Genomic DNA, 17353 nt, shown 5'->3' with positions numbered 1-17353 from the left:
GCTTGGGATATGTACATCTGCCCCACCTGCAATGTCCTTCTCTGTCCCATCTCAAATCCCTGCATCTGGGGCAGAGGAAGTTCTGAAAGAACATCTATTTGTGCTCCCTTGGATGCAAGTGGAAGCCTTTGTATGACTGGGAACTCAGATAATGTGGGGAGACTGGGGACTGAGGAAGCCAGACATGGACACTGGTGGCAGAGCCGGCATGCACTGATATTGAAACTTCCTTCTCACCAGCTGCTAAACCACTTTTCTGTAGAGAACCATGTGCTGCACACAACGTCTGACAGTGACTGATGGATTTTTGCTTGTAAAAATATTATTTTCCTCCAAATCTGCTTAAGCTTGCCCTTACTTCTGCTTGTCAGAACACCAGAAAAGTGAGAGTGATTTTTTTTTAATTTAGACTCTCCATTTTGGCCACTGAGGAATTCCGGAACCACATTGTGTTCTGTTACCCTGCCCCAGATTCTGCTTTATTTGCTAGATGACTATAATTCCAGAAGTTACATTGCCAAATTCTTTCCATTCATGCAGAGAGGACATTTTTATTTTCTCGTAAGTGACATAATTAATACTAATGCTGGTTTTGCAATTCACTCTAACCTAAGTGTATATGATGCTTTATAATACTGCACTACCTATTCACAAGTCAGAGAGCTAGGATAAAGGGATGAGTCTATCATAAAAACTACCACACCTTAAGCAAGCAAACAGTGAATAACCTCAAAAACCTATTGACATAACATCAATTTGCCTTTCCCCCTAAAACTCACCAGGCGCATCAGTTGTTCTCCCCTGCAGAGGAAGGCAGGACGTGCTCCAACAGAGCAAAGCTCAGGGAACCAAGGTTCCATTTAGATGCCAGGAAGCACTTCCCGACAGTTAGGACCCCGAGGGTGTGGAATGGGCTTCCACAAGAGGTCCCCATCGGTGAAGGTGTTCAAAGATAGGCTGGGCATGTGCATGGTGGGCATGTGGTGAGCAGAGCCGGCTGGAGCTGGGGGTCAGACTAGATGGCCCAGGAGGCCCCTTCTGATTCATTCTGTTTCTATGTTTCTAAATCTACTATGGCACAATCTACAACATTGTGGAGCCATGGCTCCAAAGTCCCTGTTTTGCACTTCCATGGTATTCATTAGAGGTGCCATCAACTTTCAGGAAAGTGCTCACTTCTGCAAGACCCCCTGCTTGAATGCCCATAAGCCATGGCTTCACACTGAACCAGGCCACTGGTCAGTCTTAGCACAGCACTCCTGGCACTGTCTGGCAGCAGCAGTTCTCCCAGGATTCAGCAGGAAGTCTTTGCTAGACCTACCTGAAGACACCAAGCATGAACTTGGAAATCTCTGCATGTAAAGCATGCATCTGCCACTGAGCCATGGCCCCTTTCATAGACACTTAGAATAGTAGAGTTGGAAGGGACCAGGAAGGCCATTGGGTCCAAATCACCAACTCAGTGCAGGACTCCAACTTAAGTCATCCCTCTCAGATGGCTGTTCAACTGCATCTGGAATGCCTCCAGTGTGGGAGAGCCCACAACCTCCCTAGGTAATTGGTGCCATTGCTGTACTGCTCTAATAGTCAGGAAGTTCTTCCTGATGTTCAGCCAGAACCTGGCTTCATGTAACTTGAGCCTGTTATTCCATGTCCTGCACTCTGGGATGATCAAGAATAGATCCTGGCCTTCCTCCATGTAACAATATTTCAAGTACCTGAAGAGTGCTATCGTATTCTCTTCAATTCTCTTGAATATCTTCTCCTGCAGGCTAAACAAGCCCAAACCTTTAATCTCTCATCATAGGGCTTTTTTTCCAATCCCAGGATCATCCTTGTTTCCTTCCTCTGAATCCTTTCCAGCTTGTCTACATCTTCAACTGTAGTGCCCAGAACTGGACATAGGACTTCAGATGAGGCCTAACCAGTGTTAAGTAAAGGGGAACTAGCACTTCACATGATATTGTGTCACATGATATGGAAGTGCGACTTCTGTTAATGCAGCCCAAAGTAGCATTGACTTTTTTTTTGCAGCCACATCACATTGTTGACTCATATTCAGCTTGTGATCTACAAAACAATTCCAAGATCCTTCTCACTTGTAGCCAAGTATGTCCCATCTTGTAATGATGTATTTGGTTTCTTTTTCCTTAGATACAGAACTTTATTAAATTTCATTCTACTGCTTTCAGTCCAGCACTCCAAGCTATCAAGATTTCTTTGAATTTTGTTTCTGTCTTTCAGGATACTAGTTATCCCACCCAATTTTGTGTCATCTGCAATTCTTACAATCATTCCCTCCACTTCCTCATCTAAAGCATTAATAAATCTGTTGAAGAACACTGGGCACAGGACTGAACCCTGGACCCACTGAGGTTTACCTCTCCCTAGTTTGAAAAGGTGCCGTTGATAAGCACGCTTTGAGTCCAATTCTGTAGCCAACTTACTTTGAGGCACAAGGAGGAGGGGCAGCAATGGAGATTCTTCAGCCCTGAACAAAACAACTGTTGCCACAGAAGATAAGACAGAAATAACTATTCCCAGAATTCCCACTGTGAAATTGATGCTATATGTGTCATTTCCACAGGAGATAAGCCCCCCTGAGGCCTACAGGAAATATTAAAGTATCAACAATAAAGGAAGATTATCTGTCAATCAGCTCCAAAGCTCCAAGATCAGGAAACCTAGAAACTTTAAGCTTGGCATAGGACATGGGCTGTTCATTTTGTGATTATCTGGTTTTTAGAACCCACCAATTTATTTTAATTAATTTAAATGTATCAGTATGTTTGAAACCTGCAGTATGATTTTCAGTCTTGACCCAGGAGACTTCCGTAACTAGTGCCTAGCTTTGTAGTCAATAGCTTTGAAACCAGTGTGGGGAACGGGATAGTCCAAGAAACAGTTATACCTGCCCCTTCCCCTCTGCTATGAGGCAACCCCTTCAGGGAACTAGAAGGGGTCATCATAGAAGGGGACATGCTTAGCGGTGCCACCGCCCTGCCTTCTCTCAGACAAGCCAGGCAGAAGTTTCCAATTCTAGTGCTAAGTAATATTGCTTGAATGTTTCACTGGATCACGTGAAGGGCTATTCCAGGCCATGTGAAGCCAGGTTTGAAAATAAATAACTGCTTTCCTGATATTGCCTTGTTTGAAGAGGGTAGCGTGACCTCAAACACCCATTCCTAGATCTGAGACCCTTCCCGTATTGAGCACCGAGGGTGGAAATCAAGGGATAACTCCTTTGACGGGTAGAAGCAACCTCTTCTGTCATCACTATCATTCCAATGGAATAGAAATGCACCATTCATTCATTCATTCATTCCATTTCAATATCACCCAAAGCTTTCTGGGAAGTTCACCACCTAAACACTATTGAGCATTTCCCACTTCCCTGAGTGGTAAGAAGTCTAGAAGGAACACCATGAAATTTAGTTTCTCCTAGATGAGAATGATGGAGTCTTTGAAATATGTACTTAAAGTTGATCATATTGTAAGCAAATCAAATTAAAAAGCAGGTAACAAAACTACTAATCCTGAAACATAATGGGACCATCATAGTACTGGAGCCCAACTAAATGTTCCCAGCTCTCAATCTGTCCCTCTGACCAAATCACAAATGTTTTCTTTCCCTCCCATTAACTGATGGCAACATATACAAAATAGGTTCCAGGCTATTAAGGACCATCCTATTGCTATGTAGCCCCTGGAAAAAACTATCATGATACTCAGAATAATTGAGATAGACAAATTTGTACCTAAAAACCCATGTGAGCATCCAAGTCTAGCAAACAGTTTCCAAAACTCATCCACATAGTCAATATCAAATGTCTTTGTAAAATCAACAACATTGAAATCATGTTGTTAATTGCACTTTTGTTGAATCTTATCTATCTCTTTCTCCTTGCCCTCCAAAATCCCATTTCAAAACAAGTATCTTGAGCTCGCATGTTGATTGCCTCTGAGCTCCAAGATCTTTTGAGGAAGTCTGTAAGCACATGCCTATGAAGTATAGAATTTTCTTTCTGGTGGTCACTGTTCTAAGGAATGCCTAAATTGTTCAAGAAAGTCCACTTTCTTTGTTCTCTGCCTCCTTTCAAAAGGCTGTTTGTTTAATTTTTGTGCTGACACATTGTTATTCACTGTTTATTAGTTCCATACTGCTAAATCAGACTGAACACCTCTCTAATCCAGTACAGACCAGCAAGATATCTCTGAGAATCCCAGAAGCAGAACATGAAGACAATAGCTCTGTCCCATCATAGCTCCACACAGCTGGTATTCAGTGGCATATTGATGGTGAACATGGAGCTTTCAAATGTCACGACCAGTTGCCATTGATAGACTTAGAGCACAATCCAATGCCTTCTGCTGCAGATGCATGCAAGTCCTCAGACTCAGAGACTTCTGTACACAGAGTGCACAGAGAGAGATGCTTTGCACCGTGCTTTTCATCTAGACAGCCATTTCTGCCAGAGATGAAGCACCAGGGAAGGGGAGGGAAGGAGGCTGAGGTGCTGATGGGAAGCAGCATGCGGCCTCAGCCCCAGCCTCCTCCCTCCTGCTTCCTGGCACCTTCAGAGAGACAGCCAGTGTGGTTCATTCCACACCAGTTGAAGGTGCAGGGTGAGGGCTTGGCCTCCTATCAGCCACGCTGGTACTAGGCTCAGAAAGACAACTCCAGCCATTAAGTTACATTGCTTTTCACATTATTACAAGGTTCATGTTATGTGTGCTTTTAATAGATGCCGGGTTGGCAGGAGAGTCTTGGCTGGTGGTGATTCTTTTTAGGATAAATAAATATCACAATCTCTGAACTGCCTCTGCTTTTCTAAAACCACATTGGTTGTCAGGTTCAAAATCTCTCAGCCAACATGTGTCAGAAAGCACTGGTGTTTCGTTTGTGGCATCATTCTCTTCATCTGTAGCTAATAAGGAAATATCTTTGTGGTTGTTATTGTAGATGAAGCAATTTCCTTCCTTTTTATTAATTTTATTTATTTATTTAAAACATTTCTATGCCGCCCCCATCGCAACAAAGCCTCAGGGCGGCTTTTTATGCCACGAAACAACAGAGGCATCTTTATGCTCTTCAGGTAACTCTTTTCTTGCTGTCACATTTGCTTGGAGAAGGATCAGCAAGATGTTAAACAAGATATTTGTGAATTGTTTGATCACGTTTAGGCAGCACACCATCAGTACCAGGTGCTGTTCCATTAGATAATGGCTTAATGGCCTCCATGGTCTCAGCCACAGAAGATTCCTGGGACAGAAGTTGATTGTATCATGCTGAGGTAATTCCTGTATAGCTTTCTTTTACTTTTCCCTTTTCCCTCTTACTTTTTTCTGATAAGTGAGTCATTATTCAGTTTGTTTTTCAAACCTTCTGCCCACCTCTCATTATTTGATTCTTAGCAGTCAAAAGAGCACCACCATCTGGATTCCTGAAAGGATCTGAACCATCATGCGCAGACTGTGGGCAGCCTTTTTGTGCAGGTTCTCTGCATTGGGTTATCACCAGAGCAGCTAATCTCAACGTAAACACAAATATTCTTGCACCACTGTTGGACAGAACCAATCATACTGGCCATCTGCAAAGTCGCTGCCAGACTGTGATGTGGCCATTGCATGCCAAAAGGAGCAACCCAGCATTGCCTCCTTTCTTCCATGATCATGTTTGGTAATGCAAAGGAGGGTTCTACCCGGTCAGGAATAACCCAAAGGACAAGACAGTAAAGGCAGGCCGGGCATGGTCAGACACCTGCCAAGGGCCCTCACCCCAGCAGGGGCCCGCTAATATAAACCCCCCAAATTGGCCCTTCCTTTCATCATTGCAAGTTGTCTCTTCACCTGTCTTCCTTCTGGTCCAGGCAGTGGAAGTGGTAAGAAGGAAGAGACGCCTGCCAGGGAGAATTTAGACCCGCCAAGTGAGGGGAGCCACCACAAGGGTCTTACCCAAGAGCATGCAGGTAGGTGGTGGCAAGGATAAGGAGCTGTAGATGCCGCCTCTGGAGCAGAGGGAAGCCGTTCTCTGCAGGCATTCAGCAGGAGCCACACCAAGGAGATTTCAAAATTGCAGGCAGCTGTGCTGATCCACACCAACAAACCAGTCCTAGGCACGAGGGAGCGAGCTAGCTTGCTCATTTCTTTCTTTCGAATTGGTCTTAATTGCCCATTCAGGCCTGGGCCACCACAACTATTTTGCACTGCAACAAGAACTCATTTCCCCTCAGCTACTGGAGAGTTGCTTCTGAGCTCAGAGCCGAAAGGGAATTCTCAGCTGGTTGGCAGATGAACTCGGTGTCCCTGCTAATAAAAAAGTGTTGTTGCAGCATCCCAGCGAGCCTTGGATGCCACAGCCTACTTGCTCACTGGCTGTCTGCCCAGCAGGCAAGAAAGGGATCACAATGAAGAAAAAGATGATGAGTTGCACTAGCAGCTGGTGATCATAGTGGTGCGAGGTAGAACTCACTGACTTGCTCAAGGACCTTCCGGAACCTGGCGCTGACCCTGTTGCTGATGCCACTGCAATTTCATTAGAGGCAGTGGGACACAATTCATTCTCCCACTTGATGCTGCATCAGTGCCCCCTCCTCCTTCAGCCCCTCTTCCAGTGTCTCTGCTTAATTGGTGCTCTAAAAATAGAACACCAATTAATCAGAGATATTCCCCAAGTGAATCTTCTGCTTTTTTGGAGCAGAACTGTACTCCTAGCAGTGGCTGGATGCTCCATCATTCCAGCCACAAAATTTGAGTCAATTAATTGATTTAATGAATTTATATAACTCTGAGAAAAGGGACTTCACACAACACAAAACAAATTATGAGGTTCAAACAGATGATCAATATGAGAAAGTCCCTAAAGGAAGGTCAGATTTGACTGTGGCTCAATATAATAATAAATGAAAGAAATAAAATGGATTTTATACACAATTCTGTTCAGTAGTAAGCACCAATCTCAGTTTTACCCCCATCAACAGATGCTGGAGTTTTGGTGGTGGAGCTGGGATCTGAGGAAAAAGTTCAGTACCTCAGTTCTAACTATGGCTACTGTAAATCCCAGGCTTCTTGAACACAATCATGCACTTAAGGTATATGTAGTTTGTCAGCCCATGAACTGATGGTGTGCACTGAGTTTTCTATGACACTAGACCATGTTGTTCTTCAGACAGAGCACCTCAAGCCACTTTGACCTCATTGTAAGAAAAAAACAGGATATACATCTGGTAAATAAATAAGATATAAATGTTCTCTATTAATGTGCAGCTTTGGCATAAAAGCTTTTCTTATGCCCCTTTTCACAGGGGTTGGACCTCCTTGAAACTTTGAGGCAGTCAGAAAAATCTGCTTCAGAGTCACCAGACTTGTGGGGGACACAAATCAAGATGATATTACACATAAGAATATTTATTCCCAGATCCAGAGAGCATTACCTACTTCTGGATAAGTGCTGAAAGGTAATCCAAATTTCAGTGTGATTTACTCTCAGTTAGTGGCCACAGTCCAGTGCAGTCCCCCCCCCCCCCGCCCCCCGCCAGCCTTCTGGCCCCATCACTGCAAGTCAGCACACGAAGCTGTTGCAACCCGAGTGCAACAGCAGTCAAAGCTGCTACGAAAACAGACTTCCTGTTTCAGCCCTAAATGAAACACAGCAAAATCATCTGCCACATTTCAGATTCTTTACATGTGCCTGCCTTCTGCCACATATTGTGCATGGGAGGGGGGTGTTCTCCTTCCTGCTTTTCACACTTGACATCTTTTGATGGCAGCAGCATGCTGGGTTTTTTTTCCAAAAGAAGAAAAGTCAGTTGACATATTTGGGCAGCCACTACAGGCAAGGCAGATGGTCTATGGAAAGCTGCACCTCTCCTTGGCACCTGCTGGGAAGTCCAGTCTTCCTGTGTGTCCTGATAAAAATGAAAGTAAGCCTGGGGCCACCTGCAGCCTTAGCAGAAGATAGCCAAAGGCCCTTGCAAAACCTCCCCGACAGAATTGGCAAGGCCTGCTGGATCCCCATCCCTTCTTCAACAAGGCTTTCATTCAGACTTTTCCCCAGATTAGAAGGTCTGGTTTCTCGGAAACCTTTTTGAGCGAAAACAAGGCTTTCAGAGGTCAGGGTCTGATTACAGTCCTGGAGCATTTATAGGTGGCTACACATTTGACTCTGAGCCTGCACTCAGCTTTAGATAACTACAAATGGGGTTGCTAACCAGGTGGAGAAGCCTTTCTTTCTCCACTCTCCCTCCCTTCTCAGAGCTTCAACCTGATTTCAGTGAGACTCTGGTACCTTCTATGGTTTTTCTCTAGGCTTCAGATATGGGGGTGGGTGAAGCAGCCTTCATAGTCTGTCACAAAGGATTCATTTCACACAGACACACAAGCTAATTCTAGATCGATTTATATTATTTTGAATAACTCCCCTGGGTTTACAAATAATCCCCTGTGCACACAAAGAACAGAGGAGCAGATTTTAAACTTAGGGCTTTTCTGCATAAACATTTCCTTTGCATGTCCTTTCACTTTTATCAGAGAAACCAGGAATGTGAAAAATTGTACCTGGAGGGTGGATCAAAAACAAGGTCATGTGTAGTCTAATATTGTTCCAGATAATGTGGGAGAGATTGTGCCTATCACTGCTAGCACTATATGTATCTTCTACTCAAATGGAAATAGGAATGTGACCAAGGGAAGGTGCAAATAGACACATACACACCCTTAAAAAAGAAAGATAATAGCTCACAGTTGCCTCTCCCTAACAGGGACTCCCTAATGTATCAGCATGTTTTATTACCTTTCCTTTAAAAGGATTTTTTTGGGGAGCAGGGGGATAAATTGACTGTACCAAAACCTGTTTGCCACCCAGTTTAGTCAACTGAGTGTGCTTCCAACAGGGTCACTCATTGGTCGAGGCAGAACATGGGTCCTCAAACTATGGCCCGTGGGCCGGATCCGGCCTGCCATGCCCATTTATCTGGCCTGCCACAGAGGTTTTGGACTCACCGCACATGCACGCGCACATGCGTGGCGAGGCGGGGGCTTTCTCATAAAGAGAGCATTCTGGACTCGCTTGGAGAAAAGGATCTCCTTGTGAGCAAGCAGCCCCTCACCGCATGTGCACGCACACTCCCCGCCCCGCCCCGGCCCGCCCCCCCCCCACCTGCCCTGCCTTGGTGGCCTGTGCCCATCGCTGGCACCTTGCAACTGGCCCCCTGTTAAAAATGTTTGAGGACCCCAACACAGACTCTTCATGAACATTTTGACTGCTCAGGCTTACTAGGACATGCTAAGAGTTTTGGCTTTTTTCCCATCTTTTGTCCCTATCCTATAGGATTGCACCTTTATAAGGTCTTCCCTTTAGATAGCCGTATGTATTACTTCAAGTGTGAAGCACACAACTAACATTGCTCTTCTCTACCATTGCCACTCTAATACATAAATAAAGCTATTCTTTACAGCTGCTTCTAGGTTCCTTGATATGCTAGAAAGAGAAAACCCTGTTTGCAAACATTGATAAGAAAGGAAAAAAGAAATACTGTAAGATGTGCAGCTTTGTATTCTGAATGCACTCAGATCATAGCACCTTCATGACTATGGGCATAAAATAGAGTTTGCTTCTGCGGCACTGATGCTTAACACATTGACGTGGGGCAAACACAGGTGTTTTTGTAGAAAAGTATAATACATATTTTAAGGTAAAAATAAAAAGGTGCATCTGCAGCCAGATACGTGCCTGGCTAGCTGTTCTCTGACAATAACATGCTCTAAAATGAATGAAAGACAGACAGCAGCATTGGTCCCAATACGCCTATTCTGGTCCAAGGGCTGACTTCTGCCCCTCATTCCCCACCAATCTCTAGGTGATCATTTGCCTATCGTCAGCTAAGTGACCTTGGCTTTTGGCTCCAGAGGCTCCTAGCCATGCTGCCATGTTTGGCAGCATTTGCAATAGTGAACTGGAAAGCAGGAACTACATCAGGGCGACTTATTTTATATTGTTATTTCTAGTATTTTAATTTTATGTTGTGAGCCGCCCCGAGGTTTCAGTGAATGGGGCAGCATAGAAATGTTTTAATAAATAAATAAATAAAATCAGCCTTAAGGCTCACTGTGCTCAATGGATATATGCCACGGCCCTCAGGCAAAAGGAGAAGGCATGCGAATGTGCTGCCTTTTAAAAGGCAGGATACTCACCAAGGTGCAATCTAATGCAAGCTTACATGAAAAAGACCTATCAAAACTTGTGTTGAACTGCACCTTAAGTCAGCAAATGTTGCTAAAGATAAGCTCTGTTGCTTTAGCTAGTTTTCCCTTGCCACAGGAAGGGTACAAGAAGTGCATCAGTTTCATGGATAGTGCCTAGCAGAATCCTGAAGGATTATACATAGGTGTTTGACATACACATTGGAGGAAGGACATTTGAAGGAATCTTAAGTTAAATTTCCATGACCCTCAGACAGCTGTTTACTTGGCTCTGGTTCTTTATTTAAAAACAAGGAAGAGAGTAAATTAATACAGAAGGGCTGCATTAGAGGGGAAAGCCTGAAGTATTTCCATTGCTTAGCAACCGTTCCTTACAAAGGCCTAAATCTTTTATTATCTTCATTCACCATATCATGCTGGGTAGTGTTGCAAAATCACAGCAATGTTGCTATCAGCCAGCTCCTATCTCATTCTCTGTTTCTTATCAACCATCTTGAGATAACTACAGAACAACCATTCTTCTGGGGAAAACAGAAGGTTTCTTTCCTTAAACTAAGTAGAAAGAAGTAACCTGGCTATTTACCTGGAACAGCACTTTCTCCTGTAAGTATTCTGATGATTTAGGCCATAAGCAAACACAGAAATCTTTACTAGGGTGGTATATTTTTAGCATGATATGTTTCACATATTTTTTATTCTACGTTATTTAAATCCTATTTTTTCCTCTTTCAAGGGCCATTTCACAACAAGCCTATGAGGTAGGACAGGCTGAGTCAGTGACTGGCCTCAGATCACCTGGCAGGCTTAGATCAGAAACAACAAAGGTGTTGTGTTCTCTCCCTGCAATGTGGCATTCCAATAAATAGTTCTGCACATAACCTGCCTCACTGTCCTCGGACATCCACTCAAAGAAGCTAGTTCAATAATTAGCCCAGCGAATTCCTCCAGCCCAACGAATGCTTGAGGAAAGACTGAGGTCGCATGAACTTCCCACTCCTGGTTCCCAAGTATACTTATTTATTTTTATTTATTATATTTATAGCCAGCGCTTTTTCCTTTTAAGGAACTCAAGGCAGTGTACATAAGTCTCCTCCTCCTCTTGATCTTACTCTCACAACAACCCTGTGAGGTAGCTTGGGCTGAGAGTCTGTAACTGGCCCAAAGTCACTCAGTGAGCTCCATGCCTGAGTGGGGACTAGAACCCAGATCTCCTGAGTCCCTGCTGTGGACTCTTAACCACCACACTGGCTCAGTTGCAGCTGGGTCTCCTTTAGTGGCTACCACTGGGCCCTCCTCCTCATGAAAAGACCCTTGCTCCTGAGTAAACCATGGGCAAGAGGTGCAGAACCTCAATTCCTCCTGGGGTTCCACAGAGGGACATGCCCCCTTTCTCCATCCACTGGGGCAGTTTTTGTGCAGTTTTCCCTTCTCTGTGTCTCTTTTGGAAGACTTAGTAACCAGCAGCAAGAGCTTTAAGCTAAACTAGGCTGGTGTTTGGGATTTGCTGTTTGGCCTTTGGTCCCACCCCTGGAATGCAGCCCCCAAAAGCTTGTCCCGATGGACTTTGGTCTTGAAAGAGGTCCTGAAAGACATTCCGCTGCAGTTCTTGCAGCCAGATGGGCATTCTAGTGATGATTCAGAGTGTCTCCTTGCACCTGGTTGTTGGTGCTCTGGTGAGCTGTGAGATGAGTAGGGAGAGGCAGGGACCACAACAGCGCTTAGATGGCACTGAAGGAGCTCTTGGAGACCCCAGGTGAAGCATCCTGCTATGAGACTGCTCAGGTTGTCCCATAACTTCTGAAGAGGTGAGGTTGGCTGAAGAATCTCACTCTTTCTCCTCCAAAATGGCTCCCCTGAGTTTGGGTCAGCCGAAAACCCAACACCCAGAGGATTAGTGTGAGGATGGGAATGGGACTAAACCCAGCTTTCCCTCTAGAACATGCTTCTGAACAAAGGATGTACCATACATCTACAGGCACCAAACTCTGCATTGCTACACATCTGAGCTTTGATCTTTGCTCTTCATCCCAGCTTAGCTGAGCCACGTATTGCCTCCTATACATGCAGAAATTACTGCCTGATAAAGTCACCTCCACATATCCGTCGGTCATTTTGGATTTCCAGCTCCTCTCTGCAGTGCCGACTCCATGTTTCTGAGGGCCCTTGGGCAAGACACCCTCAATGGAGCCATCCCCTTGCTCAGTGAACCTGCTGCCCCAACACCATTGTCCACATGCAACTGCTGCTCTTTATCTTTCTCATCACTGTCACCGCTTGCTTGCATTCCAGGCAGAAAGCCAGCAAGCAAGTCAGCAACAGCATCTACCACTTCTCTTTCTCTTCTCTTTAACCACTGTTTGAGCCCGAATGAGAGGTGGGTAAGCAAACAAGGTATGATGGTGAAGAGGAGGAACAAGTCCAGGGGGTTGTTATCCATGGGCTCCTGCTGGGGCTGCCCTCTTGACAGGTGCCCAACAAAATGCTGGCCTTGCCTCACTTGGTGGCTGTGCATGCACCCCCAGATCCATGGCAGGACCTGTCATTGCAAGATCTTCCACTCTGACTCTCCTGCACTGCAGATTTCCAGGTGGGCTTCTTCCCTTCTCTATTTGCAAGCTGCTTTGGTGAATTATTCTTAGGATTTAGATTCCTAATAAATAAGCTTTAGTTAGCTAATCCTGTGTTTCATTTTATTTTAAAAGGCAACTGATTATTTCTTCTTGGTTGTTAAATAAATAGACAAGCTGGAAACTGGAGTTGATTAAGCTGTGTTGCTTAGTCTGCTGTTGGTCTTATGCTTCTGCTAAACCAGGAGTGGGATGAATATAGATCTCAAGGTTTTGGGGACTTCAGCACCCAGAAACCCCTGTCTGTGTGGACTGAGGTCAGGAATGCTGGGGGTCAAAGTCCAAATCATCCAGAGATCTGTTTTCTGCACATCTATGTTCATTCTAGCCCGATTTCCGGTGCACTGGGATGGCAGGCTCCTAGTACTGTCACTCAGACGACATTGTGCTGCTGTTCTGTCTTTTCTTCCTTAACAGATTTTCCATGGTAAGCAAAAAGATGGAGGACGGAGTAGGGAAACACAGGAGGATTACTTGTAGATGGTGTCATCATCTGGACACCCCTCTGAAATTCTGTAATTTAGTGTGGCAGGGCTACAGCTCATGAAAGGCCTTGTCTAGAAGCATCTGTCATGTCTTATCCTTCTCTATAATTACAAGCCACAAGCCAGGATTTCCCACAATTTCAGGTTAAGGCTTATTAGTCATGTGTCGTGATGGCAGCTCTACCTCCAAAACATGTAACCGATTCTGAAATAAGTTAGGCTGCCTTTAAGGATGCCTTACAGCCCTTCATACATCACAGAATAGAAGTGCAGGCTTCTATTTGTTAAAGGACTTTATATATGTCCTTATGAGTTCCCCAAAATCATGGCAACAGATGAAGGATTAGGCACTCCTGGCCCATGGGCAGCCTGTGGCTCCTTTGGATCTGGCCCGCAGCCTCCTTTCCTTGGCACAACTGGCACCCGCAACATTAATTGGCAGGTGAGGAAAGCAGCATTTGGGAAAGGTGGTGTTAAACTTCTCAAACCAAATCCAGAGTCCCCTCCCCAAAAAAGAATAATCTCTGCTCTGCAACAGTTGGGTGGTTGGATGAGAAAGAGACAGACAGACAGGTGGAACATAACATCGAACACTTGGTGTTTTTTGGCAAGCAAAGCGGTATGGCATAATGCTTAGAGTGTTGAACTGGGGCTTGGAACATCCAGCTTCTAGTCCCCAACTGACCATGAAACTCACCAGGTGACTTTGGGCCAGTCACTAACTCCGCCTGCACTACCTCACAGGTTGGTTTTGAGGACAAAATGGAGAAGAGAATATGTGAGTCATCTTGGGCCCCTTGTAGGAAAAAAAGTGGTACAGAATATAATCAATGGAAAGATAAATAAATAACCTTTGGCTCAGCAAGGAAACGCCATTCGCATAACTTCTATTTTTCCTAATCCAGAATCTACTCTGCTGGGTCCTGCTGGCTTGGCTTGCTACACTCCACAAGAGCATCAACCCATGGCTTGCTGGCATTGGCACTCACCATCCCAGTGAGGCTGAAACAGATTCTCGCAAAACACTCCAGATCGGAGGAGATCCAACAGCTGTGTTAACCATGACTATACTACAGGTGGTATAATTCCACTCGAATGTCTCATTTCTGTAGCTCCAACCTGAAACCAGACAGATTTTCTTGTGAAATTATAAGCGCAAAAGGAAGCATAAAAGTCATGCAGCACTTGCATAGGATCAAGTACCACCTCATATGCATATGTAAAATATTAGCAGCTAAAATCTGAAGACATAAAAAAAATTAGCAAGAACCTTTCCTGACGTCTTCTTGCTTGCTTTCCTTTCTTTGGGGCTCCACACTTTTTCAAAAATAAAGATTATGGTTGCTAAGGTAACTGAACAAAGTGGCGTAGTGCAGAAAGCGTTGCCTAAGTTAGTTCCCAGGATTCTCAAAGTACTGTTAGTCTAAAAGCCTATCCTAAACCTGATTACAGGGGATACATAATTTGTTTAACCAAACGTATTATAATGCCCAGTCATGCCTTATGCACATTTTTGCTCCCAGGGTGGACTCACACACTGAACTGTATAGTCTCAGACAAATGCTTCATATTTGTGAACTGTGATGAAAGTCACATACAAGACAGATGGCCTTGTCAATATGCACATTTTAGGCACTGCAATGAATAACATCTTCTGCATTTAAGCAAAGAGAGCCTGGCTTACATGCTTAGCTTGGTTGACAAGGACATGCTTTGCATGAGGAAGATCCTCACTTTAGTCCTCTATATCTCTGATTAAAAATGGCAGCTAGGGTGGCCATATGTCCGACTTTACAGCGATCCATCCTCTATTCGAAGGGCTGTCTGGTTTAAAGGTAAACCACCATATAAACCTGTTAGGAGGACCTTCTCCCATCTCAACCTGCTCCTTCACAACATTGCATAGAGCAGAGCAGCCTGGTTTTTCCATTACCTGCACAGATACATCAGATGAGAATCAGGGGATGGGTCTTTTCTGTTGTGGCCCCCCACTCTTGGAATTCTCTCCCTCCTGTGGTGTGATAGACACCAACCCTCTCAGGGCAGGGCCCTGTTGGAAAATTGTCTGCATAGCCCCACATTTGCTGATCAATACAAGGGAAGGCTAAAGGGTCTTGAAGCTTCCCATCCACAGCTACGTACCACATAGCTGCAGTCTGAGCAGGTGGGGGCACAGCCCATCTGGTTACAGTCTTCCCCACTGTAGTGAGATCAATTGTATTTATATTGAAATGGCATGTCTATACTTGCATTTATATAAACTTGCACACCGGGTCTTGGCTATGAGTGTGTGTGGCACACAACTGAAAACACTCAACAGCTGCCCAGTTCTACACTTAGACCTACTCCCAGGGCTGGCCCAATTTTTGTGAGGGGACTCACGCATGACACCCTCCATGGCAGGCGCTCCCTCAGTGAAGCTGCCTTCTCACCACCGCTGTCGGCAGCTGCTGCTGCTCCTCCTCAGCACCCGCTCTGGGCCTTTGAGGCCTTTTGGGCAACAGGCCCCTCTCTTATGATGTCTACCTTCTCACCAGTATTGCCACAAGCTGCTTTTGCTCCTCATCCTCTCATTATTTCTGCACTCGCTCACTTGACAGGCTGAGAGCCGAAGAGCAGAAACGTAGCAGTGTTGACTGTTCCTGCTCCTCACAGCAATTGCTGTCTGGGGTAGAGTGAGAGGCAACCAAGAAAACAGCTTCCAGTGGCGAAGAAGAGCAACTCGGTGTTTTCAGTGGGGCCTCGTGTGGCCCTCAGCATGTGCTCAGCCATGCCCACCCTTGGTACTGCTCCTCCCTAGTCCTAGCAAACAGCACACGAGAGAGTTCCTGGGATCCAATATTCTGCCATGGAAGCAAACAGAAGTCTCCACGTTTAGAGATGCTCAGTGTCAGGAGGAACCAGACTGTAGTCCCATTACAGCTAGTGGGCTTGCACATGCCTGGCTGCTGAGCACAGAACTACAGTCATAGTCAAACTAAGCACAGTTGTCTACATCTCAGTAGCAGTAAAATGGAGCAGAATTAGAATTCTGTAAAATATTATCATTGGTTCCTATGGATGCCTGTCCAAGATAGCACTTTTCAGAGGAATGTGTTCCCTTCCACTTAGTTCTTCTAAGGGTGGGGTGACAGTGTTCCTGTTTTAAAGATGTAGAGCAAGTACTACGCATTGCCTCTCTCTTTTTCAACATCTTCTGAGACAAAGTTTGAAACTGGAAACCTGTACAACCCTTAAGGAGCAGTGTGTTGGTGCCCTAAAGACAGCCCTACAGACATATAAATCTGCTGAACAAGAATCCAAATCCAAAGATCAAATAGCTATCATTAAAACTGATTTCTGGTGAAGTTATGCAAACAGATATAGCAGTGTAGAAAGAAAAGCCCATCACCATAATGAAATCCCAAACTGGGTCACGGCAAACTGAATTAAATCTTTCTTATGCAGTGAAGAAGCCATTTCACTAAAATATCCACATAACTGAAATTGCTAGGGCTTGTAGCAAGGTTCTGTGAAGTACAGCTGAAGTCATTAGCTGAGTTCACATGGTACAGAAACAACCCTCCACTGTTTCTTCAGCATGCAGATTTTTGCCCAAACCCACTGGTCAGAAAATCGCATACTTATCCAGGCAGTGCAGTTTGCATGATCCCTCCTCCATCCTCTTGGTGTTGCCACATATCTTGGCAGCCTCCACAAGCAAACTCCCCATCCTTTCCTTATTCTTACCTATGGACTGCAGCAGCCTCTTCCTGATCGTTCCTCTGCTATCTTGAGGTAGGTTTCCTCTTCCCCCTCCAGAGTGTACCTTCATGTCTGTGGTCCTTCCCAGCCACTCCAACCCCCACAGAAATTTGTACTGAATGAAAATGAATAGTTTCGCCACAATTCCTACCTTCTCCCTCCATGTAACAATGCCTTCATGTCTCCAAAAGTGGACAGGGAGATGGCCACTTTGCTGAGCCAATGTGAATAAAGGCAGATCTTATTCATGATTGGTGGTTATGTTTTGCAGAACTGGATGGTCTCCCACATGGTTTG

The sequence above is a fragment of the Varanus komodoensis genome, unplaced genomic scaffold (genome assembly GCF_004798865.1).
Source record: "Varanus komodoensis strain SLA01 unplaced genomic scaffold, ASM479886v1 scaffold5, whole genome shotgun sequence".
Classification (NCBI taxonomy): Eukaryota; Metazoa; Chordata; class Lepidosauria; order Squamata; family Varanidae; genus Varanus; species Varanus komodoensis.
Note: the sequence above shows the minus strand (reverse complement) of the source record.